At 40.5% G+C, this 24098-nt stretch overlaps 1 protein-coding gene across 2 annotated transcripts in view; it reads left to right on the plus strand.

Moving 5' to 3' along the window:
• The first annotated feature begins 3800 nt into the window (after positions 1–3800).
• The window catches only part of LOC110507787 (leucine-rich repeat and fibronectin type III domain-containing protein 1-like), a 131059-nt gene continuing 110761 nt past the window's right edge, over positions 3801–24098 (plus strand). Inside the window, exon 1 of one of the 2 annotated variants that reach the window (XM_021588021.3) lies at positions 3801–4160. The gene's annotated coding sequence lies outside the window, so the exon portion shown is untranslated. Of the gene's footprint in view, positions 4992–24098 lie in introns of both variants that reach the window. The other variant, XM_021588022.3, reaches the window with a different exon arrangement.

A 24098-nucleotide genomic window follows, 5' to 3' on the forward strand; every position in this document is an offset into this window, starting at 1 on the left:
GAAATGAAACAACAGTAAAAAGACAGGGCAGACAAGACAGGCAAGCCCAGATTCACAAAACACTTCTTATGCAAAAACTTTAAAAAACTTAAAAAATATAACTTTAGAAGATAGTTTGTAAGTGCAATTCCTCAACAATATCTTAAGATTGAATGATTTTCTTACGAGCTTCTCAAATATCTTCTTAGAATGTTCTTAAGATGTGTGTTGCAAGGCAACTGTTTTAGATAGCAATAGCAATCATGTTAGCATATTTCGTACTGTTCTAAAACATGTTCTTTGGTTTAAAATAATCAATACTGAAACTTTCAGAGGAAGTTTGTGAGTGAATTACACATGTTCAACTGCTTCCATGAGCTTTTTCTCTCACTGCCCTGAGTTTAAGACCAGGGTTTAGCTTTGTTGGAATTAAAAACATTTCCAAGGACTTTATTTTCAAGAATCCAATTTCTCCTTAACTTTTTTCTTAAGGAGAAACATAAGAAACAGCGCAGTATATTTTCCAATAACCTTTTTGAGGAATAGCAACTTTGCTTAACTTTCTTCTTAAGTCTATAGTTAAGGAAAAAATGGCAGTTAGGAAGACATTTCTTCTTTAGAAGGTTTTGTGAATCTAGGCCTGGGGCTTTTGGCACCTCTAGATTGCTACGCAGTAGCCGACCTGCCGAGAATGCACATATCAGGCACATGTGCACCTGTACCCGGGCCAGGAAGCATCAACTTCTAATATGTTCCAGAACATTAAGCACAGCCTCTAGGGATATTAGTGTCTTGGTGGTGAGTTCTGGATCTGTGCGTGTGTATTTGCCTCTTGTATGATCTGCACTTTAGGAAATGGCAAGTTTCCGCATTAGAATAGATGGATAGCACTGACCTAATCTGCGATTACGCTTTCAAAGATCAGTGCACAGTAATTTCATCACGTTGGTGAGTGAGGACAGTTCAGATGGACAATCTCTCAATATCATACCAATCAATCACTTTTACAGTGCATTATGGGGAGAGGGAGCCTGGCCTCATAGGTTGCAGCCTGACAAACGGTTGATTGACTTTCCTTCTTTGCTCTCTTTCTATTTCTATCAGCATGCAGTGCATGAGCCCTATGCATTCATCTACACCATGAACACACATATATTCATGGACTTTAAATTCTGCAGGCTATACAGACTCTGAGTATGCAGATGATGAAAGGATCTCTCTGTTGGTAGAGGTACATGCATGTTAAATCATGCTGGGTTTGCTCTCATTTACAACATTTCGTTATGAACAATTAACAAGTAAACGAAAACTGTGCAAAATATCCCAGTATTCAATTGCGCAAATGATTGTTGTTGAGGGATATTAGGTTGTTATGGTTAGATCATTGTGTGAGTATGAGCAACACACCCCACATGGTCTTTCTTGGATTGTTAACATTGGATCTTTCTTTTGAAGTCAATTATTGAAAGGTTATTATAATAATATTTTAGATAAACACCCTTTATACGAAAACATAATGACCACAACGTGTCAAGATGATACTGTAGGTAAATACACAATCTCAAATGCAGTGAAGTATTGTTATAAAATGTCTTATAAGCATGACCTGATGTCTGTCATAATATTTCATGGCAGACAGTTAAAGCAGCAAGCCTTTTTGATGAATCCAGCTGGCAACAGTGGTTTTTTGTTGCCATAATCTTCCTCGACTTGGGACTTGGGTGTCGAGTTCTGTGATAAATTACTTTAAAAAATGTATACACATAAAAGACTTGAATAACCACCACAGGAAACACTCCCTCAGTCAGCACTTTCTCCTGTCCCATACAGTTTGTGACATTTAGCTGCTTTACAGGTGAAAAATAGGGGTAGGGTTGTAGAGAATCGATGGAACATGAATGTAATAAGAAATCGTTGGTGCCGGCTTAAGGCCGGTAGCAACCACCACAGAATTTACGGCCAGAACAAGGATGAGGCGGCGGATGTCCAAGTTAAGGGGAGTTTAATGGAAGAAGATGTCCACATTTACACATCACACACACATCTGACCACTCATGGTTCAGACAACTGAAAATCATGTTCAGTGAGAACAGACATTAACTATATGTTCATTTAGATGCATGCACAGTCCACAGGAGGAAAAGTTCAGAAGGAGGGAAAACTGTGGAAGTGCTCATCAGGATGGGGAAGGCACGTTTCTGGCCACACAGCGTACTGGGGTCATAGACCAACTGAAACTGAAGCGCCCGAAATCAAGGCTGCTGATAGGCTGAACGAGATGTGGTAATAAGTATGTGAAGTGACCTTGACCAATAAGACACTAACAAAATTGGGGGTCTTCTGAATAGGAGACAAAGCTGCCCGACCTGAACTAACCATAAAGGATGGCTAGAATCAGTTGACTGAAGCTGGCCATTTTAACAACAGGCATCAATAGCTTTTCCAGATGCAGTTCTTTAAGTTGGACAGAATAGTGTTCCTCATCTTACAAAGAGCTTGTAGAGAGCACACAACTATACATGCTCCCAATTCATTTCACCATGAGATGATGTGGCTGGTGGTATCTCACTTTGCAGCCCTGAGTGGATTACCCATTGTTTTTATGGTGGGTGGATATTCACGAGGTTGTCTCTTCATGCACTGTTTGGCCAGTTTCATTGATCCAGCACAGGACTGAGTGTGTCAGGAACTATGAGGTGTCTTAAGGTATTTTCACACTTGGTCCCTTTCAGCCAATTTTTGTGAACTCAGATCGGTTCGCTTAAGGAACTCGGACCCCTCAAAAGAGCCCCCGAAGCGAACCGAACTGAGACCATCTCGAGAGGAGGTCTGGGTTCGGTTCGCTTGAATTCCGAGGTCCGGTTCCCTTTTTTAGGGCAAGGTGAACGCAAATAAATGTACACTACTGTTCAAAAGTTTGGGGTCACTTAGAAATGTCCTTGTTTTTGAAAGAAAAGCACATTTTTTGTCCATTTAAAATAACATAAAATTGATCAGAAATACAGTGTAGACATTGTTAATGTAAAAGACTATTGTAGCTGGAAACGGCTGATTTTTAATGGAATATCTACATAGGCGTAGAGAGAAATGTCTAAGTGACCCCAAACTTTTGAACTGTAGTGTACATGTTAATAGTATCTTCTGATTACAATTAATATGTCCCATATTTTAATGAAATGCAATCTATTAGCTTCCAAAATGTAAGTAGCTGTCTGATAACACATTCTGATTGAATGGCTTGTCCTGTACTTTGTAAAAACTAAGAGTGCATGTTGGAAAAATACCTTGGTTCCTTTCTAAACATAGAAATGTGAATACAAAGAGAACTGAGTTCTTTCGCTTTTTTACCCCCCCCCCCCTTTAAAGAGGACTGAGATCGGTTATTTTAAAGAGGACTATATGTGAAAACACCGTTAAGAGAGCATTATGGTGGTGTCAGTGTAATCCTGATCCTGACCAATATACTTTTCTCAACCACATTTCCATAGGGGTAGGTTTACACCTGTAAAATAAAGATGATGTGTTCTATTTGTTCCATCAACATTCCATGAGATATGGATTAGGTGGAGAGTGACGAAGAAAGGGATGATCATCTGAAAACGAATACTTTTACAATGTGCAGCTCAACTGGCATTCAGACAACCCCCCACGCAGTATCTCATTATGCACTGGTCACAACAGCCAGCCCATCCTGAAGTCCCATCCCATGTCACTTTGGCATCCCACCAATACGGATAAACTCTCCAGAAATCAGAGACCTTAATCAGCATCCCATCCGAGACCAGAATACGCAATGTTTGGTGTATTACCTTAAATTAAATGACATCACATTGCTGCAATGCTGTGCTTGTCATAGAGAATATGTCGCAAAGTAATGTTCTTCGTGTAACATTAATTCGTCTGTGGGTCACTTTGTAAATATTTTCTCTGTTCTGCATCTGTTCAAGACATCATGGTGAGGAAATATATATTCATTTGTAAGCCTATCAGTCGTGATCCTCCTATTACGCAAGTGTTATGCTGTTGAGTAGAGACGCATTGCAAAATCTTGCCTGCTCGCTCTATGGAATGAAGCAGGATTAATTCTGCCACTACCCTGCCCGGAAAAATCGACCGCATTGTTTTTGCAGAACGAGTGGACAAAGAAGCAAGCCATGTATGAAAACTAATTGCTCGCGTGGGTAAGCATATATTGGCTATCAAGAGAAATACACGCTTTAAACTATGCGTGGGTGGTGTTCCTTCAAACGACAAGGGAAGTTAACGGCCAACATTATCAAGGAGAGCAGGATGTTTGGCAACCTTGATTTGATTATCATAAAATAAAATAAATAGTGGTTATCTATTCTAGGCTGTCATTGTAGTCGTCGACCTTCACAACCATCTCAGACTTTTAGATCAGCAGATTATCAGAAACGGTGTGGCTGAATGTTTCAATCGCGTGTCCGTTCAGAAACACTAGCCTGACAACCCATTGCTTCAAAGGATCCTTAACTGCATGGCTTTCTACCTTCATCATTCATAATGCCAATATTGGTACATGCATATTGCACTATATGAATATACCTCTAATGCAGCCCAACGTGTCTTATTCAAAGCGGCAAGGCTCACTTGACAGGCTACTCATTTGACAGGCTACACTTTCCTGGGACGATAGCTGGATTTCGGATTTGGTTTTTCGTTTGCATATCTTTTTCAGTCTCACTTGGATTGTATTGGGATTAAGGTGGGGTTTTAACCCGATGCAGGTATCAGGGATATATCTTTCCCATGACATCTGCCTCGGTCACTGGATTTTTGATAATTATGGTTTAAGAAAGGACTTCGCCTAACAATTGGTCGACCAATTTCTGAAGTTAAAGTCAACCCGTTGTTGGTTATACCTTTCTCGTCAATTTCACTCCTCTTCGACTAAAAATGCTTCAGTAAGACAATGTTTGAACAGTGGAAATAACGCCCATGTGCCTACCCATAAACATCCGCGGCGTATCCTATTAATATCACCCGTAAAGGTAAGTCAGTCATGTATTTTATCTTTGATCACAGCAATTGCATGCTCAATAAATGGCAAATTAGTGTTGTGCTATACACTTTTTTCGGCCTCACACGTTGGTGGATGATTTAATATTGTGTGTAGTGTTTACAGATATCTTGATAGGTATTTAATGTTCAGGTGATGCTAACAGAAACTGCTCTGCCATTTGTCAGTATAGACTATGGGCTATTAATGCGTGCATGCCGCATAGGCTATTCAATTTAAAGTATTGTCTGACTAATTGCATTATGATATAAATAGCGTCTGATGCTCTGGACCAGTTGTGTTAAATGATTTTGCTGATTTAAGTCACGTAGCCTGTAACCTACATCTGTATAGGTGCAAAAGCGTCCTATCAAGATGATAAATAAGGATGATAAATAGTAGGCTGTAGCCTACAACTAGTGCTGTGAGACAACGGACAGCCTGGGTAAAGCAACCAACATAATAAGATTGTTGTATGTTGATAGATGACTCATATTAATTTTCATATGAGATGGTTGACATTGTAGCCTAGTAACACACAACGAGTTCAATTGACCTTTCGCAGTATTGGGTTATTCACCTGGTTTGGAATTTAACCTGTGTGGTGGAGAGTCATGCAGCTGCCTATAAGGATATTTTCCTAAGGAATACTTACCCTTATATGGATTCGTTGTAATGGACCCTAATTAGGCTATTTCTACGTGATGTGTGTAATCAAATAACCAGAGAGAACAAAGCCAGATAATAGATTGGTTCAAGGCCGGTCTGTGTCTGTAGAAGCAGCATGCATTCTGCATTCATTATCATATGTTTGTGTTGCTTGGCTACAACCACTGAAGCTGTGTGGGCATTCAGATCAAAAGGTGCTTGAATACAGAACACATGGGCCACACATAACTACGTCAGTTGAATCCTCCATTGAAGTTGCCAATGTTGGTTGAAAGCACAGACCAGCCTGCTTGGAGCGCAAGTGGCACGGGCGTGTCTGCATCAGCACAACGTCGACTTTCTCAAGTTAGCAGCAGCACTGGAGAATGTGTATCACTGTAGAAAAGCCCAATGGCCGCTTGGGGACACTGACTGCTAAGCTACAGCCGTCTATTATTCAGTTCAGTACCGACTAATCGAATGCATAAGGAACGAATGTGAATGTTCCGATTTTTATCCATGGGTTGCAAATCAAGGCAGGCTTTTCTCATAGACTTAGGCGCGACTTAGGCGCGACGTTGAGACGTTGAGAAGGAAGCGAAGCCCAATGTAACGGCATTTTTTCTATATATATATATATTACATATTATTAATGACCATGAGTAGACTAGAATGCTACAGCGCGGCAGCAGAGCGGACCCTGTGTATTACGGTCGCTGTCCACTGGCCAGTGGTGCTGTACTTCATAATTCGGCATTCCGAGCTCACCATGGTGCTGAATCTAGTTGTACATTTACAATAGCGCCACATAGCCTTTTCCCACGTAACAAAGTAGCCATAGAAAACTACAGGTTGTATTAGGTAGACTCCTGAAAGCGGCGTTACTATACAGGACAATATGCAAAGTAATTAGTTAGCTCACCAATTAATGTGCTCATAAGTGATGCAGTCTTTGAAATGTTTTTTAAGAGTCTTTATGTATTTAGTTCAAAAGAGAACATAGGAAATCAAAAAGTAAGTTATCATTATTATTATTTTTTAAATTTATTTAACATTTATTTAACCAGGTAGGCCAGTTGAGAACAAGTTTTCATTTACAACTGCGATCTGGCCAAGACAAAGTAAAGCAGTGCGACAAAAACAACAACACAGAGTTATGCAAACGTTAAAAAACAATGGCAACACAATATTATCTCTAGCAGCTAGCGAAGGTATTATTCGCTGTCCAACCACTGATGGACCTCAGTTTGAATGTAGTCTTATGGTCAGAAAGGTAGCCGTTTTTTTGGGATTATTTTTTCCTTTCTCTTTTTCAGGCATTCAATATTTATGTTGTTAGTTTCTGGAATAATAGGCTATGTCTCTGTAGGCAGTCTCCAGAGATAGGAGGTATTTGTGTCCTTGCCAATCCTAGTCTTCAGACTCAGTAGAGGGCTCAAAGAGGTCAGCATGTGGGTTTCATAGGATTATATATTTTGTACACTCAGGCAATGTAGATGGGAGAAATAAGGTGAGATGTCAGATGTAAACAGGGTAGTAGTGAAGGTTGTACATCCATTAATATCCAAAATATCAAAACGCTTACCATTAAATGAGGCATACATCCCCTCATATTTAAATTTGTCCCACTCTCCTTTGACATACCAAGGGGAAACTGTGTACATCGATTCGCTGAGTTGCTACATCAGTAGTGCAGTATGCCGCATGCATTTTACATAGAAGCTTGCAGTGCCACTCCACCACTGGTTAGTACCGTTCACCAGGTGCAGCTGCGTTATCTGCTCATCCATCTCAATCAGGAATGGGACTCCATGTTCTGGCACATCAGGGGCACCACCTCTCCACAGCTGCCCAGCCTGCCCAGTGCAATGAAGTGCTGAGACGGAGAGGAGCTGTCACATGGTTTATGTGTTGCAATGGCCACACCCTGTTGGACGGATTCCTTCAAAGGTGAAGATAAGAGACACACATTCATCACACAGATAAAACAACCTAGCCATGCGTGGAGCAAAGTACTGGGTCCTTTATGGGTATGAAGACTACAACAATAGGAATCAATAGCCCCAGGTTTATAGAGTTTAGGATATCTATTGCTTTGGGTGTGCATGTTGAATATTTGAATGAGCTGTTGAAGCATTTGTTTCAGTCAGAATCATTGACATTTGAAGCTGCAGCACCAGGTTATGTATTTTAAATACGTGTTCCATGTCTGTACATAATAAGGGCCTGCTATAAGTGGCTTGTAAAGATATCTGAACACAGAGGTTAATGAGGTCTATTCTTAGTTGCGTTAATACGCTTGAGCCCTATTGGATTAGTGTTATGAATAAATGAAACAACAAGTGCAACAGGCCTTCCCACTGGGCAAAGGCATAAATTCCACGTCTATTCCACGTTGGTTCACCCTCATTTTATTGAAATGACTTGGAAACAACATTGAGTCAACCAGTGTGTACCCAGTGGATTGTTGTGTATTTAGATTTGGACTAGCAGTTGGGGTGAGATAGGCTATCACCCCTTCTCTTGCTTGTCAGCGCATTGGACCGTGTTACAGTAGATATCTAGGGTTCTGGTGCCATGCCTTTGCCTAATGAAATCAGCCATCATGAGAGCCTCATTATCATACACATTATCATACATACTGTTGAAGTAATATGGCTATAGGTTCTTCTGTCTCACCGAAAGCCCATTCTTGTGGGAAGCTGCTTGATAATGTATGTGATATCAACAGAGAAGTATATTTTCTGGGTCATTTAAATATTGACTGGCTTTCATCAACTTGCCCACTCAAGAAAAAGCTTCAAACTGTGATCAGTCAACCTATCAGGGTAGTAATAAACAGCACAGGAATGAAATCATCAATATGTATTGATCACGTTGAACTCACTAGCCCCAAGTCGTTATATGTTGTTTTTTTCATGTGCATTTTGCTATTTTGCTATTTGCCTCATGACTCCTGCATACTTTGTGACTACAAACTTTCTTTACCCAACCGTGGGACAGTGTCACGTTCTGACATTTATTTCCTTTGTTTTGTCTTTATTTAGTATGGTCAGGGCGTGAGTTGGGGTGGGCAGTCTATGTGTGTTTTTCTATGTTGGGGTTTTGAGTTCAGCCTAGTATGGTTCTCAATCAGAGGCAGGTGTCGTTAGTTGTCTCTGATTGAGAATCATACTTAGGTAGCCTGGGTTTCACTTTTGAGTTGTGGGTGTTTGTTTCCGTGTGAGTGTTTGTTGCCACACGGTACTGTTTCGGTAGTGTTCAGTTCATAGTGTTCAGTTTATGTCTTAAAATAAACGTTATGGACACTTACCACGCTGCGCATTGGTCCTCCAATCCTTCTCGCTACTCCTCCTCAGAAGAGGAATCCCGTTACAGACAGACTATGTTTGTTCCCACACTCGGGACTCTGACTCTCTATTGGCTACACAGACTTTTGGCATCCAAAATAGTAGCCATATCTAGGAAAACCAAAGTTCCAAAGGCTAGGCCTAATATAGTGAATAAGAGGTCATACAATAAGTTTTGTAGTGATTCCTATGTTGTTGATGTAAATACTATTTGTTGGTCTGTAGTGTGTAATGAGGAGCAAACAGACGTTGCACTTGACACATTTATGAAATTATTTATTTCATTGGCAAGATTAGCACATTTAGGTATGACATGCCAGCAACATCACTGACACTACACATCTAAGTATATCTGACCAAATTATGAAAGACAAGAACTGTAATTTTGAATTCCGTAACGTGAGTGTGGAAGAGGAGAACAAATGATTGTTGTTTATCAACAATTACAAGCTCCTGGGGTCTGAAAACCTGGATGGAAAATTACCGAGGATAATAGCGGACTATGTGGCGACTCCTATTGACCTTATCTTCAATTTAAGCCTACTAGAAAGTGTGTGACCTCAGGCTTGGAGGGAAGCAAAAGTCATTCTGCTACCTAAGAATAGTAAAGCCCCCTTTACTTGCTCAAATAGCCGACCAATCAGCCTGTTAGCAACCTTAGCAAAGTTTGGGAAAAATAATATGTTTGATTAGATACAATGCCATTTTAAAACAGACTTTCAGCAAGTTTATAGGGAAGGACACTCAACAAGCACAGCACTTACACAGAAGACTGATGATTGGCTGAGAGAAATTGATAATAAAAAGATTGTGCAAAATCTTTCACTAAACCCTAAACCTCAACTAAATATTGTGTTAAATAATGTGGATATTGAGCAAGTTGAGGTGACTAAACTGCTTGCAGTAACCCTGGATTGTAAACTGTCATGGTCAAAACATATTGATACAACAGTAGCTAAGATGTGGAGAAGTCTGTCCATAATAAGGTGATGCTCTACCTTCTTAACAGCACTATCAAAAAGGCAGGTCCTACACTCTTTAGTTTTATCGCACCTGGACTACTGTTCAGTTGTGTGGTCAGGTGCCACAAAGAGGGACTTAGGAAAATTGCAATTGGCTCAGAACAGGGCAGCACGGCTGGCCCTTGGATGTACACAGAGAGCAAACATTAATCATTTGCATGTCAATCTCTCAAAGTGGAGGAGAGCTTGACTTCATCACAACTTGGATTTGTGAAAGCATGTTGAAAGCACCGAGCTGTCTGTTTAAATGACTAGCACACAGCTCAGACACATATGCGTACCCCACAAGACATGCCACCAGAGGTCTCTTCACAGTTCCCAAGTCCAGAACAGACTATGGGAGGCACACCGTACTACATAGAGCCATGACTACATGGAACTCTATTCCACATCAGGTAACTGATGCAGCAGGAGAATCAGATTTAATAAACAGATAAACATACACCTTATGGAACAGCAGGGACTGTGAAGCAACACAAACGTAGGCACAGACAGATGCATCCACACACATGATAACATATGCACTATACACACACATACACATGGATTTAGTGTTGTAGATATGTGGTAGTGGAGTAGGGGCCTGAGGGCACACACTTAGTGTGTTGTGAAATCTGAATGTATTCTGATGTTTTTAAAATTGTATAACTGCCTTCATTTTACCGGTTCCCAGGAAGAGGAGCTGGATCCATGATAAATACAAATACTGACTACATGGATTTGATATTGACACATGAATACACACAATATCAAGAAATATGTGAGAATAATTTCAAATGACAATAGGGAATAGTTAAACAGATCCACAAGCAGATAGGTGGGAAGGCTGCTGCTGCTTTCTAGGTTGGCAGTATAGGCAGCAGGGTGAGATTAATCTAGCCTCTCTGGCTTGCCAGTCTGTTGCATTGTGTTACAGCAGCTGCTCTGGTTGCTGCTATCATGTGTTAGCATTATGAAATCAGGGCTGATATGGGTTTTATCAGTCACTGCAGAAACGAGAGGAAAGAGACATGCCAAAACCACCAGATCTGTATTGGGAGAATGAAAGAAAATCTGGATTTGAAAATGATTATGCGTAGCCTACCCACTGTAGAGCTGTACTCAATGAGGTCTGGATGTCAAACAGCTGTATAAAACAATAACATCTGTTTTGTTATGTGTAAGATAACTTCACAGGAAGCAATATAGCCAAATGCATTCACTATTGTACTACTGCTCATTATAGGAGTAGGCACAGTAGATTCAGTACACATTTCATGAAAAAGTACCCATTGCCGGCAATTTCTGTTAGAAAAGTGTTAACATGGGCCTCCTGAGTGGCGCAGCGGTCTAAGGCACTGCGTAGCAGTGCTAGAGGCGTCACTACAGACCCGGGTTCGATCCCGGGCTGTATCACAACCGGCTGTGATCGGGAGTTCAATAAGGCGGTGCACAAATGGTCAAGCGTCTTCCGGGTTAGGGGAGGGTTTGGCTGGTGGGGCTTTCCTTGGCTCATCGCGCTCTAGGGACTCTTTGTGGGAGGCAAGTACCCTGCAGGCTGACCTTGGTTGTCAGTTGAACGGTGTTTCCTCCGACACATTGGTGTGGTTGGCTTCTGGGTTAAGCGGGCGGGAGTTAAGAAGCGTGGTTTGGCGGGTCATGTTTCGGAGGATGCAGGACTTGACCTTCGCCTCCCGAGTGTTAGTGTTAACAAAAATGTGCATACTGTTATACTAAAGATTAGTTATGAAACATTGAAACTAGATGATGGTGCTGTTTGACTTGCTCATGTAAAATGTGGTATTCTAACTAAGCAAACAACCTTTAGAATGATTGGTCGGTTGATACATATTATACCTAAGGGCTTTCCTTTAGCCGCCCCCAAAGTTGAGCTTAAAATCTGAATAAGGGGAAATTGCATTTAGTACCCCCAGGGGACCTGGGTGATGAGCATAGTCCTGGAGCGTGCATCTCGTCCTGGGGCAGACCAGGGTCTCTCTTGGCATTAGCAGATAAACCAGGCTGGGTCCTGGGGCTGGGGAGCCAAAGGGTTGATCTGGTACATGTGGCATGCAAAGCATGAGATGTAGGATGGAGCTCAAGTGCAGCAGAGAACACAGCTGGTCACCACAGTCAGCAGGGAGGGAGCACACTGTAACAGAGGAGCAAAGGACCATTGGATGGAGAGAGGCAGAAACACATGGTGTTTACAGAACAGAAATCACCTCTATAGCTTGATGATGAGAGTGAGCAGTTGATTGACTGGGAAGCGAAGATGAGGACTCAAGGTAGAACCAGATGTACAGTACCAGTCAGAAGTTTGGACACACCTACTCATTCAAAGTTTTTATTTATTTACTATTTTCTACATTGTAGAATAATAGTGAAGGCATCAAAGATATGAAATAACACGTATGGAATAATGTAGTAACCAAAAAAGTGTAAACAAATCAAAATATATTTGATATTTGAGATTCTTCAGTTGCCACTCTTTGCCTTGATGACAGCTTTGCACACTTGACATTTTCTCAACCAGTGTCATGAGGTAGTCACCAGGAATGCATTTCAATTAACAAGTGTGCCTTGTTAAAAGTTAATTTGTGGAATTTCTTTCCAGTATGAGTTTGAACCAATCAGTTGTGTTGTGACAAGGTTTGGGTGGTATACAGAAGATAGCCCTATTTGATAAAAGTCAAGAACAGCAAGAACAGCTCAAATAAGCAAAGAGAAATGACAGTCCATCATTACTTTAAGGTATGAAGGTCAGTAAATCTGGAAAATGTCAAGAACTTTGAAAGTTTCTTCAAGTGCAGTTGCAAAAACCATCAAGCGCTATGATGAAACTGGCTCTCATGAGGACCGCCACAGGAAAGGAAGACCCAGAGTTACCTCTGCTGCAGAGGATAAGTTCAATGCAGCCCAAATAAATGCTTTACAGAGTTCAAGTAACAGACACATCTCAACATCAACTGTTCAGAGGAGACTGTGTGAATCTGGCCTTCATGGTCAAATTGCTGCAAAGAAACTACTTCTAACGGACACCAATAATAAGAAGAGACTTGCTTTGGCAAGTAAACACGAGCAATGGACATTAGACTGGTGGAAATATGTTCTTTGGTCAGATGAGTCCAAATTTGAGATTTTTGGTTCCAACCGCTGTGTCTTTGTGAGATGCAGAGTAGGTGAATGGATGATCTCTGCATGTGTGGTTCCCACCGTGAAGCATGGAGGAGGAGGTGTGATGGTGTGGGGGTGCTTGGCTGGTGACACTGTCTGTGATATATTTAGAATTCAAGTCACACTTAACCAGCATAGCAACCACAGCATTCTGCAGCGATACGCCATCCCATCTGGTTTGCGTTTAGCATTACTATCATTTTTTTTCCAACAGGACAATGACCCAAAACACACCTCCAGGCTGTGTAAGGGCTATTTGTCCAAGAAGGAGAGTAATGGAGTGCTGAATCAGATGACCTGGCCTCCACAATTGCCCAACCTCAACCCAATTGAGTAGGACTGCAGAGTGAAGGAAAAGCAGCCAACAAGTGCTCAGCATATGTGGGAACTCCTTTAAGACTGTTGGAAAAGCATTCCTCAGGAAGCTGGTTGAGAGAATGCCATTTTTTTATTTAACCTTTTTTTAACTAGAGTGTGCAAAGCTGTCCTCAAGGTAAAGGGTGGCTATTTTGAAGAATCTAAAATCTAATATATATAACTCTTTTTTGTTTTCTACATGTCTTCACTATTATTATACATTGTAGAACATAGTAAAAAATAATGAAAACCCCTTGAATGAGTAGGTGTGTCCAAACTTTTGACTGTTACTGTATTTCCAATGACAGGTAAGGTCAAGTTGAGCTAGGTTCATTAAAATCCTGATATCCTGATTCAGATGGAAGATGGACATATTGACCATGTCATTTTCTTTGGAGCATCTCATACTGTACCTTCTGCTACTGCTAAAGAGCATTATTATACCCAAGCTACAAATCAGCCTCCCAGCCTCTCTGTTGACTCTATGGAGCAAAGATAACAAGATTACAGGTGGCACCTGTCTCCTCCAAGAACCGCTCCTCTACAATGTGGCCGTTCCTCCATTGGCACAGCCTTAGACTACTGCTACAGGGCATAGATGTCAGTGTCTTTATAAGGGAATTACAATGAAGAGATATGATATTATTATCCACACATGAACTAGTGTTTGCTGTACTGTAGTCGCCAGCCAAGCCAACCAGTCAAGCTCTTAGACCATATCTGCTTTTTGAATCAAGGAAGGTGACATTGATCTGGATATTCTTTCAGTAGCTGCATCAGATGATATTGATTAGGCTGATATCACAGACTAGCACTTCTCTAAGCTCTTTGCAGCTCATTCACTAAGGCAGGGCTGGGCAATTCAATTAAACTGCGGGCCGTTTTTTTGGTGGTACGCATGGTCGGGGGGCCAGAACATTATTACAATAATTAGCACACTATAAATTGACCACAACTAAGCCCAAAAGGAGATGTTTTATCCGTTATTTAACTGGATAAGTCAGTTAAGAACAAATTATTATTTACAATGATTTTAGTATATATATTTTTTAACTAAAAACTAAAATCCCAAAACACTTTGGGGGGTCAACAAAATCACTTACAGGTCAGTTTTGGCACACGGGCTGCCTGTTGCCGACCCCTGCACTAAGGGGTTTGTAGTTACTATGGGCCTTAGTGCTAGGGAGAGCAGGGCTCAAAGCTACCTAGTAAAGGCCCACTAACCTTGACGTCCATGATGCATAAATTGCTGTTGTGGGAATCATCATTTGCAAACACTGCATGTTTTATGCTCTCTAATATGTTTGGTCAGCTAGGACTCCTTCGGCCCTATGAGTGCTGCATTGATTGTTAGCGCCAATAGAATTTGATACTACAGTATTGCCTTGAGCACAAAGTAGTGTTGTAGTAAATTCTGTAGCAGACTTTGTAGCAGACATCTCTGCTGACCCTTCCCTGCAGTCAAACCAGAAAAAGCATGGACTATTCTGGGTCAACCAGCCCAGCAGCAACTGTCCGGGACAGCACAACCACTTAATTACCTCTGTTTGGATCGGATGGCTGTCTGATGTTAAAACAGTAGCCGGTCTAATCTGCCTGTAGAGTTCTTCAGCAGGATAGAAACGACCTCAATAATCTATGCCACTTGCCATACTTGCTAACCAATCGTCTCAAATGTGCCCGGTAGTTGTACTTCCTCATCTAATGCAGCTCAGCACACTGAATGTGTTCATACCCACAATAAGAAGTGTTGTTGCTGGTTGAAGGACATGTATAAAGAGATACTAACAAGCTTTTCTTTCATAGTCCTGCCATGTTCTCCATGATTATTCCTTCCTTTTTCATCTTTAATGAAACAGCACATTAGAGTTTGAAGTAGAGGTTGTCAGACTGAGCTTGCATCTTACTGGATAATTATAAAGATTGTTCTAAAATACTCTCTGTAGAGCAAAAAGTATACTTGTGTATATTATGAGTTTACAAGTGCTGTTGCATTGCTGCTATGGACATGCTGTCCTCTGTGGTACCCCATTGAAGAATGATGCCAATAGGCAATTAGTGGATTTGACAATTATAGAGAGAATGTATGATGTAAGGGAATTGAGAAATAGCTCAAAGGAACAGTCCTGGAGTGGAGACACTTTTAGTGTAATAACTGTTTTTTTTTTTTTTTTGTAACAGTATTTTTATTGGAATAACTGAATATTTTTAACAGACCCAAATCCATGTAATGGGTTGTACTTAGTGTGATGTGTTGATGCCTGTATTACTTGATATGTATCTAAAATGCACTTAAGATCCTCCAGCGGATCATTTATTGCTTATAGGAGTGTAGAAACAACAAGCTTGCTAGTTCAACACGCTCTCAGTTCCTAGATGAAGGGTCGTGTTTCAAATACAAGCCTAGAGCTGAAGATCATTGATCAACTGTAGACTGAGCTCATATATAATAGTAGTGTCACGTCCTGTCTTTAGTTCCTTTTTTAGGTCTCTGTTTTAGTTTGGTCAGGGCGTGAGTTGGGGTGGGCATTATATGTTGTGTTTTCTAGGTTTTCTATTTCTATGTGTTTGGCCTGGTATGGTTCCCTATCAGAGGCAGCTGGCAATCGTTGTCTCTGATTGAGAACCATACTTAGGCAGCCTGTTTTCCCACTATGATTGGTGGGTAGTTGTTTTCTGTCTTTGTATGTAGTTTACCAGACGGAACTGTTTCGGTTGTTCTTTTTGTTACTTTGTATTTTTAGTGTTCAGTGCTATTGATTAAACACTTACCACGCTGCATATTGGTCCGATTCTTCCTACTCCTCCTCAGAAGAGGAGGAAAATCGTTACAAGTAGTTCATTTTGTTGCATGACTAACATTCCAAATGTGAATATACAGTATTTTTTAGATACCTACCGTATGAGTGTCAGAAACAAAGTGGCAAATCTTGAAATAAACGCAAGATCTTGGGAGAATTTCAAACCTGTAAATATGTACTCAGTGAGTGACATTCTTGTATTTGATGTATCAGTCTATAGGGAAAGAGTGAGTGGTTTTAAAAAACGATCCTCTCCGTTTACAGGGTACCAAGGGGCTCGAACACAACAGGGGGGATGACATTGACTTGCATGAGATGTGAAATGACAAAACAAAGCACCAACCACCAACTCAGAAGGAATACGCGTTGGAATGCAAAACAACAGTGGCATAACAGGCCCTGTCTGCCCACAGCAAACCTGTCTCTCAAAATGCATTGAGACATGGCAAGCTACCAGTCGTCCCTGTCAGGAGGAAATGTGTGGCTGAATACTGACAAGTATAGGGTCAACCATCATATTGATAAGAGTGATACAAGCATGTCCGGGAGCACACCAGCTTTGTGTTTAGACACCTGGAAATGTCTCTATAAATACTTTCCATTATTAGAATACCAAAACCAGAGCAGTCTATATGACATTCAGAACCAACAAATAATTAAAGATGTGCTTAAAAAAATGTATTTGCGAATTCAATGTTTAGCTGCCCTATGATTTATAGAGGCATATCATGCCTTTTCTCAGAATTGATGGTTCTCTTTGAGATGATTACTTTTTTGTCCAATAAATGACAAACATCCTCAGTAGAGATGCTGGGTGAATGATACATGCACTCAGTCAGTGTTGATGGGCTTTTTATTCACTCACCAGTCCAGTCATCAGACCATATTTCTACTGGGAATATGGACCTCATTAAGGGGATATATATGTCCCAAATGGCACCCTATTTCTATATAGTGCACTACTTTTGATTAGGGCTCTGGTCAAATGTAGTACACTATATAGGGAATAGGGTGCCATTTGGGATGCGGAGGGTGACCAGGATTAGCAATAATACCTTCTCTCCACTCCACCACACTCCACCACAATCAAACCTACTATTTATGATTAACGACAGGCTCATTTAGTTATTTTATGTTACTAAAAATCGATTTAGCATGTTTATATATATTTTTAAACAGATATAGATGCATTCTATTTGACTGAACAAAAGGGTTTATAAATTGTCAACAAACTGTTAATGAACTAAACAACTTGCCAACAATTCACAATCAATAACAGCAGTTCTTCTGTAAACGTTGTGTTTCCCCAGGGCAATACAATGTTTCCTTTTGTTGTAAATGTTCCCTCTCCCTGTACATTTCCTCCTATAATTTAATTGCATTGCATTTGCACGTAGCTGACATTTTACCATACACATGATGAAGCAATGGTTCACAATACTGTATGCTGTTTTAGAGAGTCATTGTGAAAATCTATACGTCCTTGAGAAGATGAATGTTCCCAAACAGAAATGTCTGGCTTATCCAGTTACTGTTCTCTCTTCTTATACAGCAGCTGCTCTGTGTTTAGTTTGCTGGATGATTGGATGCCAGGCTGCAGTAAGCTTCTTTATGATGAGAAAAAAGGCTTTCCTACAGGATAAAAAGGAGCTAATGGCAGAGAAATCCTCTAATGGGACTGAGCACGTGGCATTAGCACAGTAATAGCACATGGATACCCCTTTGATGCATGGTAGGGGTGGAGAAGTTGATTAAGTGACCGTGATAGACATGCAGCTGGAGAGCCCCGTCCCTTTATTTTGGGGACAGGCAGGCATGCTGATAGCATTGTTTCATTACCTTTTATACAGGTAAATTACATGTACAAACTTTGAAATCAATCAATCCACCATTATTAACACAATGGAAAAATCTAATTATGTATTTTTTAAATATTGAAATATCATGTGTGACCAAGAAAAATATATTGCTACAATTTAAGGCCAAGTGGCAACAATAAGGCAGTCACTAGGGATGGGGGTGTGAGCATGCGGGTCTGGGCAGATGAGATGTAGTCATTGTTAGTGTGCGTTTGTGCAACAAATCAAAATATATTTTAGATTCTTCAAAGTAGCAAGGCAAAGGGTGGCTACTTCGAAGAATCTAAAATATAGTTTGATTTGTTGAACACTTTTTTGGTTACTACATGATTCCATATGTGTTTTTACATAGTTTTGATGTATTCACTATTATTCTACAAAGTACAAAAATAGTAAAAATAAAGAAAACCCTTGAATGAGTAGGTGTGTCCAAACTTTGACTGGTACTGTAGGTTGACAAGCAATGAAAACATATCAAATCTCTAATGATGGTCTAATAAATAAACTATTATGCACTATTTACTCAAATCGTTTTCATGGTGGTCAACCTTTGTTTCTGCTCAAGCTATGTGATTGTAATGCACAGAATAATCACATCATGAAGCTCTGAGGCCTCCAGTCTGTAAGTGTCTGTAAAGCATGTTGACAGTTCTGCAGAACTTTGAACTTTGACATGACAGTTATCCTCAGATCAGCTAACTGAAGGAGGAAGACACTTGGCAGTTGGCTGTCAGCCCAATAGTTTTAGGGGGGAGAGTCTTCTGCCGATGAGACAGTGAGATCTGCTGTGCATTTTACGGTCTTCAAAGATGCCATTTATGTGGAAATCAGTGTGAGGAGAGGACTGCTGCTTAGCCATCCAACATTTCTATTTCAATATCTCAGGTTTGAGGCGTCTGCCTGGGAAAAAAATACTTGAACAATGCGTATCCCCTGTAGTCCTTTGAAATCTACATAGAACTCAGGTGCAATATCAAATTATTCACAGAATAGCAGCCGGTGAAAAGGAGCGGCCACATCTGGGACAAGCTGCACATTATGTTGTGACTGCTGCTGCTCTATAAAAGGTCTGAAGAGAATCAATGCCATTTTGGCTTGATGGATTTATAAAAAGTTGACAGATGAAATAATTAATCCAGGCTCTTTGGTTTTGGTCAAAAGCCATTGTTGAATAGCCTCGTATACCACACTGAGCTCGCGAGCTTACATAAATTATACGCTATAAGGATCCGTGTAGCGAATCATTTATGTAAGCTCGTAAGATCAATGTGGTAGTACGAGGCTAAATGTTGGGTGGTCTACCCATTAATGAAGATCATTATCTTTAAGAGCTATAATTTCTATTTTAGTTGCTCTATTATGTTGTATTTTAAGGTATAGAATCTGTAGATGTATAAATCATGCAATATGATTTGTGATTCTGCAGGTTTTTAAATGGACTGTTTTAGCTGCGTACCATTACATTTTGTTTGTTTGATTATAAAAGCATTTTTTTCTCAAATTATAACCTACTAAAAGTATTGATGATTGTTGTGCTGAGGCTGTAGTAGGGACAGTGGAAGAATCGTTAAAACCTGGTGTTTGCAGGTTTACAACATAACATCAAACCAAATCTGCCTAGGCATTCAATCAATCATAGACTCTCACTGTGCTGCAGGAGAGTGCGTTCTGAGTAGAGGATTTTGGAGCTCTCAGATGGTGAAGCCAGGCTTGCAGGTAGATGACCCATTTTAAAGGACAAGTGAAGTGCTTTTAACAAGATATTGGTGATGTGCATCAGGAGAGATTGTTGGGGTATTTGAGCATGCATAGAAGCACAAACTATGAATAATACAGAAATACAAGGTACTACCTTTTATTAAAGTATCTTTTCAAATATTCCAGAAGTTTGTTAGTACAGTATAACCCGAAAAGGAAACCCTTCCTGCATTTGGGCTGTATTTCGTTAAAATCAGCCATTTTATTACATGATTGGCAGTGTGGTCGCATTGAAATTTAACATGACTCATTTCTGAATGGATGCTTTGTTTTAAATCAATTATCACGCTAGTGTTGCTAGTTGTGACTAAGCTGATGCCTTTTGAGAGGAGGGTACCTGTTGGTTAGCCAAGTGGACACTTGAATGAATTGTCCCCTTGAATCAGATAAGGACGTTGGAAAGATGTGAAACAAACCAAACAAAAACAGATGGACCTCCATATTTTACTTATGGGATGGTGTTCTTCTCAGCAAGGCTAAGTCCTAATCAGTGCTCTCACCATATGGCTGATGAGCCCAAAGCGACATCATTTTTGCCTGAGCACAGATACGAACCCAGGACGGCACTTTTTGGCTTAAATGAAAATATAGCTTGGTCATACTGCCCTGGTTTGTAATGGGCTCTCGAAAATAGCTTCTCTTGACACTCGGATAACAATAGCTTCCAGTCTCAAGTCAGTCTGATCTCCAGCTTTAGTGTTTGACATTTACATGGTATTTTTTGAGACATTGTTCAGTGACAAGGCAAGGCTGGCATGGAGCTCCTAGACTTTTAGCTTTGGGCTGGATTCAACACTTCAAACCAACCTTTCAGACACATTGAACATTAAATGATGTATACCATACCCTGTGAAAAGTGGTATTGGACTCATATTATAGAGATCATCAAGAAACAGCCCTATTCCATCGTCGATGATCAAGAAACAGCTCTATTCCACTGTGGATGATCAAGAAACAGCTCTATTCCACTGTGGATGATCAAGAAACAGCTTTATTCCACCATGGATGATCAAGAAACAGCTCTATTCCACTGTGGATGATCAAAAAACAGCTTTATTCCACTGTGGATGATCAAGAAACAGCTCTATTCCACCATGGATGATCAAGAAACAGCTTTATTCCACCATGGATGATCAAGAAACAGCTTTATTCCACCATGGATGATCAAGAAACAGCTCTATTCCACCATGGATGATCAAGAAACAGCTCTATTCCACCGTGGATGATCAAGAAACAGCTCTATTCCACCGTGGATGATCAAGAAACAGCTCTATTCCACTGTGGATGATCAAGAAACAGCTCTATTCCACTGTGGATGATCAAGAAACAGCTCTATTCCACCGTGGATGCCAGTTGACATATTTCCTTCTGACGTGACCTTTTTCTGCATCCCACAGAAAATTGTATTTTGCTTTCAGTTCTCTGATGATGAATGGCTTTCTAAATATATGTACGGTAGATGCCAATTTGTATAAATACTGTTATCATGTTATTCATTCAATTTAGTGGATAAGAAATTAGACTGCCTTTCAGAGATGCTTGCATTACAAATAAGCAGATTTTCAAATGATCTGAGCAAAAATATTTCACAGTCAAAATTGTTTTAGAGGAATTGTGTTACTGTAAAAACAATTTCATAAGGTTATGAAAAAATATTTATTTCCCCCCTTATTTTACCAAGTAAGTTGACTGAGAACACATTCTCATTTACCGCAATGACATGGGGAATAGTTAAAGGGGAGAGGAGTGGAATGAGCCAATTGGAAGCTGGGGATGATTAGATGACCATGATGGTATGAGGGCCAGATTGGGATTTTGGCCAGGACACCACTGTTAATACCTCTACTCTTACAATAAATGCCATGGGATCTTTAGTGACCACAGAGAGCCAGGACACCCATTTAACATCCCATTAGAATGACAGCACCATATACAGGCCAATGTCCCCAATCACTGTCCTAGAGCATTGGGATATTTTGAAAGAGTGCCTCTACTGTCCCTCCAACACCACTTCCAGCAGCATCTGGTCCCCCATCCGGACTCACAAATATATAATATAAACAAAAATATAAACGCAACATTCAACAATTTCATTGGTTTTACTGATTTACAGTTCATATGAGGCAATCACTCAATTGAAATGAATTAATTTGGCCCTAATCGATGGATTTCAAATGACTGGGAATACAGATATGCATCTGTTGGTCACAGAAACCTTAAAAAAAATGTCACAGTATTTTTGTGCATTCAAATTGCCATCGATAAAATGCATTTGTGTTTGTTGTCCCAAGCTTATGCCTGCACATAGAATGGCACCGGAGGAGATGGCTGCCATTTATTGGGCTCCTAACCAATTGTGCTATTTTGTGAATTTTTTGGCATTGTCTGTATGTTGTTGTACATAATGTACATTATGTTGTACATAATGCTTCTGCCACCGTCTCTTATGACCGAAAAGAGCTTCTGGAAATCAGAACAACGATTACTCACCTCAAACTGGACAAATGATTTACTCCAGATACCCGACCAGGCCCAAATCCCTATTATTCGCATGAAGAGAAGATGCTGAGAATTAGTCGGCGAGTGGGTAACCCACCTATCCTACCAAAGGCACATTAAAAACGAATATCTTCAGTTTCACCAAGTCGTGGCTGGTTTTTATGTGCATCGGCAAGACATAACATCTGCCTCCGATAAGACAAGGGGTGGCGGTCTGTGTCTATTTGTAAATAACAGCTGGTGCGCGAAATCAAATGAAAGAAGTCTCAATGTTTTCTCATGATAAGTTCTTTTTAAAGTCCCTGGCCACTAGAAGTGGCGCCTCTGGATGAGCATTTTTTTGTTTGCTTTTGGCTTTATACAGCTCATTAAGTGCGGTCATAGTGCCAGCATCGGTTTGTGGTGGTAAATAGACAGCTACGAAAAATAAAGATGAAAACTCTCTTGGTTAACAGTATGGTCTACAGCTTATAAGATGTTTACAGTTTTAAGAAAAATAAGAGTTAAGAAAAATATTTACTAAATAAACGAAAGTCAAAAATAAAAGAGCAACAATAAAATAACAATAACGAGGCTATATACATGGGATACTGGTACCAAGTCAATGTGCGGGGGTACAAGTTAGTCAAGGTAATTGAGCTAAAATGTACATGTAAATAGGGGTAAAGTGACAATGCATAGATAATAGATAATAAACCGTGTAAAAAAAGGGGATGCAAATAGTCCGGGTAGCCTTTTGATTAGCTGTTCAGCAGTCTTATGGCTTGGGGGTAGAAGCTGTTAAGAATCCTTTTGATTAGCTGTTCAGCAGTCTTATGGCTTGGGGGTAGAAGCTGTTAAGAATCCTTTTGATTAGCTGTTCAGCAGTCTTATGGCTTGGGGGTAGAAGCTGTTAAGAATTCTTTTGATTAGCTGTTCAGCAGTCTTATGGCTTGGGGGTAGAAGCTGTTAAGAATCCTTTTGATTAGCTGTTCAGCAGTCTTATGGCTTGGGGGTAGAAGCTGTTAAGAATCCTTTTGGACCTAGACTTGGCGTTCCTGTATCGCTTGCCATGCGGCAGCAGAGAGAACAGTCTATGACTAGGGTGGTTGGAGTCTTAGGCAATTTTTAGGGCCTTCCTCTGACACCACCTGGTCTAGAAGCCCTGGATGACAGCAAGCGTGATGTACTGGGCCGTGCACACTACCCTCTGTAGCGTCTTGCGGTTGGAGGCCGAGCAGTTGCCATACCAGGAGGCTCTCGATGGTGCCACTGTAGATCCTTTCAACAATCGGATTATGGTAATCCGTCTGGCCCTGCGGCCTTGTGAATGTTGACCTGTTTAAAGGTCTTACTCACATGCTCTCACACATGCTTCAGTGTTGCCTGCCTCAAAGCGCACTTAGAAGTCCTTTAGCTCATCTGGTAGGCTTGTGTCACTGGGAAGCTTGCGGCTGGGCTTCCCTTTGTAGTCCGTTCCTTTAAAGCGGAAGCTCTACCCTTTAGCTCAGTGCGGATTTTAGTGTCCATGAAAATTGAAAAAAGGGGGGTATCCCTGTGTAATGATCATGCTGTTTAATCAGCTTCTTGATATGACACACCTGTCAGGTGGATGGATTATCTTGGCAAAGGAGAAATGCTCATTAACAGGGATGTAAACAAATTTGTCC

The sequence above is a fragment of the Oncorhynchus mykiss genome, chromosome 27 (genome assembly GCF_057628025.1).
Source record: "Oncorhynchus mykiss isolate SJ-2025 chromosome 27, ASM5762802v1, whole genome shotgun sequence".
Taxonomy (NCBI): Eukaryota; Metazoa; Chordata; class Actinopteri; order Salmoniformes; family Salmonidae; genus Oncorhynchus; species Oncorhynchus mykiss.